The sequence below is a fragment of the Acipenser ruthenus genome, unplaced genomic scaffold (genome assembly GCF_902713425.1).
Source record: "Acipenser ruthenus unplaced genomic scaffold, fAciRut3.2 maternal haplotype, whole genome shotgun sequence".
Classification (NCBI taxonomy): Eukaryota; Metazoa; Chordata; class Actinopteri; order Acipenseriformes; family Acipenseridae; genus Acipenser; species Acipenser ruthenus.
This window is the reverse complement of record NW_026708490.1, coordinates 15,001-17,500: the sequence shown is the minus strand read 5'-3', so window position 1 is coordinate 17,500 and position 2,500 is coordinate 15,001.

The window sequence follows — 2,500 nt, the reverse complement described above, 5'->3', positions numbered from 1 at the left end:
TCAGGATTTCTCTGTACTTTGCCGCATCCATTTTGCCCTCTATCTTCACGAGCTTTCCAGGCCCTGACGCAGAGAAGCATCCCCATAGCATGATGCTGCCACCACCATGCTTCACGGTAGGGATGGTGTTCTCAGGATGATGTACGGTGTTAGGCTTGCGCCAAACATAGCGCTTAGCGTTGTGGCCAAAAAGCTCTATTCTGGTCTCATCAGGCCATAGAATCTTCTTCCACTTGGTCTCAGAGTCTCCCACATGCCTTCTGGGAAACTCTAGCCGAGATTTGATGCGAGTTCTTTTCAACAATGGCTTTCTTTTTGCCACTCTCCCATAAAGGCCAGTTTTGTGAAGCACCCGGGCTATTGTTGCCATATGCACAGTGTCTCCCAGCTCAGCCGTGGAACACTGTAACTCCTTTAGAGTTGCCATAGGCCTCTTGGTGGCCTCCCTGACTAGTGCCCTATACGCCCGGATACTCCGTTTTTGAGGACGGCCTGTTCTAGACAGATTCACAGTTGTGCCATATTCTCTCCATTTCTTAATAATGGACTTTACTGTGCTCTGAGAGGATATTCAATGCCTTGGAAATGTTCTTATATCCTACCCCTGATTGGTGCTTTTGAAGAACCTTATTCCGGATTTGCTTTGAATGTTCCTTCACCTTCATGATGTAGTTTTTGTTAGGAAATGTACTAACCAACTGTGGGACCTCCCAGAGACAGGTGTATTTAACCTGAAATCATGTGAAACACCTTAATTGCACACAGGTGGACTCCATTCAACTAATTATGTGACTTCTAAAGACAATTGGTTGCACCAGAGCTTATTTAGGTGTGTCATAGCAAAGGGGGTGAATACTTATGCAATCAATTATTTTCTGTTTTATATTTGTAATTAATTTAGAACAAGTTGTAGATTTTATTTTTCACTTTGACATTATGGACTTTTCTTGTGTTGATCAGTGGCAAAAACTCCCAATTAAATCCATTTTGATTCCATGTTGTAACACAATGAAATGTGGAAAAGTCCAAGGGGGGTGAATACTTTTGAGAGCCACTGTATTTCTTAGCAGACACCCTTATCCAGGACGACTTACAATTGTTACAAGATATCACATTATTTTTACATACAATTATATTATTTTTCTACATACAATTACCCATTTATACAGTTGGATTGTTACTGGAGCAATCTAGGTAAAGTACCTTGCTCAAGGGTACAGCAGCAATGTCCCCCACCTGGGATTGAACCCACGACCTTCTAGTCAAGAGTCCCGAGACCTAACCACTACTCCACACTGCCGCACTGACCATAGTCAAAATTGAGCTACATGACCAGAGTCACCATTGAGCTACATGACCAGAGTCACCATTGAGCTACATGACCAGAGTCACCATTGAGCTACATGACCAGAGTCACCATTGAGCTAAATGACCATAGTTAGAATAGAATTGACTAGAGTCAGAATAGTGCTACATTGGAGGCTGTGTGGTCCAGTGGTTAAAGAAAAGGGCTTGTAACCAGGAGGTCCCCGGTTCAAATCCCACCTTAGCCACTGACTCACTGTGTGACCCTGAGCAAGTCACTTAACCTCCTTGTGCTCCGTCTTTTGGGTGAGATGTAATTGTAAGTGACTCTGCAGCTGATGCAAAGTTCACACACCCTAGTCTCTGTAAGTCGACTTGGATAAAGGTGTCTGCTAAATAAACACATAATAATAATACATTACCATAGCCACAAAAAACCTTAGTGGACAAAGTGGGTCTGGGTGGCCGAGCGGCAGTTCCAGGAGGTCGGCATGAAGTAGTGACTTGCTCTCATAATGCTATTAGATAACAGATACACTGGGGGGGTAAGTGCATATTACTAAGGGCATGGTCTTTTGATCAAAAAAATATTTAAGTAAAAATAATAAGTCAAGCCATGTGGGAGGCTCTGCACCCCGGGCAGAGTTCCCATTCACCCCTGGCAGCTTCCACTTCCCTGGAAGTCTGTCTGTTGCCCTCCCGTGCCTGGCGCCAGATCAGGTCGGGCTGGAGGCTCTGTTTTCGGCTTGGGGAGGCGGTGGGTCCCCTTACAGTCCTGGACTTCCATGCTGATGGAAGTATGCTGCCCTCCCGCGCCTGGCGCCAGATCAGGCCGGGCTGGAGGCTCTGTTTTGGGCTTGAGTAGGCAGTGTGGGTCCCTTACATTTTTTTATTTTTAATGCACTTTAAGTCTCTTGCCTTCACGGGGTTTGGAGGCTCTGTTTTGGGCAACAGTGTGCCATTTGTGTCGCTGACTTTCAGTGCACTTGAAGCCTGTTGCCCTCGCGGGGTTTGGAGGCTCTGTTTTCAGCAGCAGTGTGCCGTTTGTGTCCTTGGTGACCTCCATGTTTTTGCTGCTAGAGACTAAGTCCCGTTGTGGACATGGTCGTGTCTACCTTCAATGCGAGCCTTTTGGTGGACATGGTCATTGGCCGAGCACTTTAAAAAAAAAAATCCTATCTTTAACATTAGATGA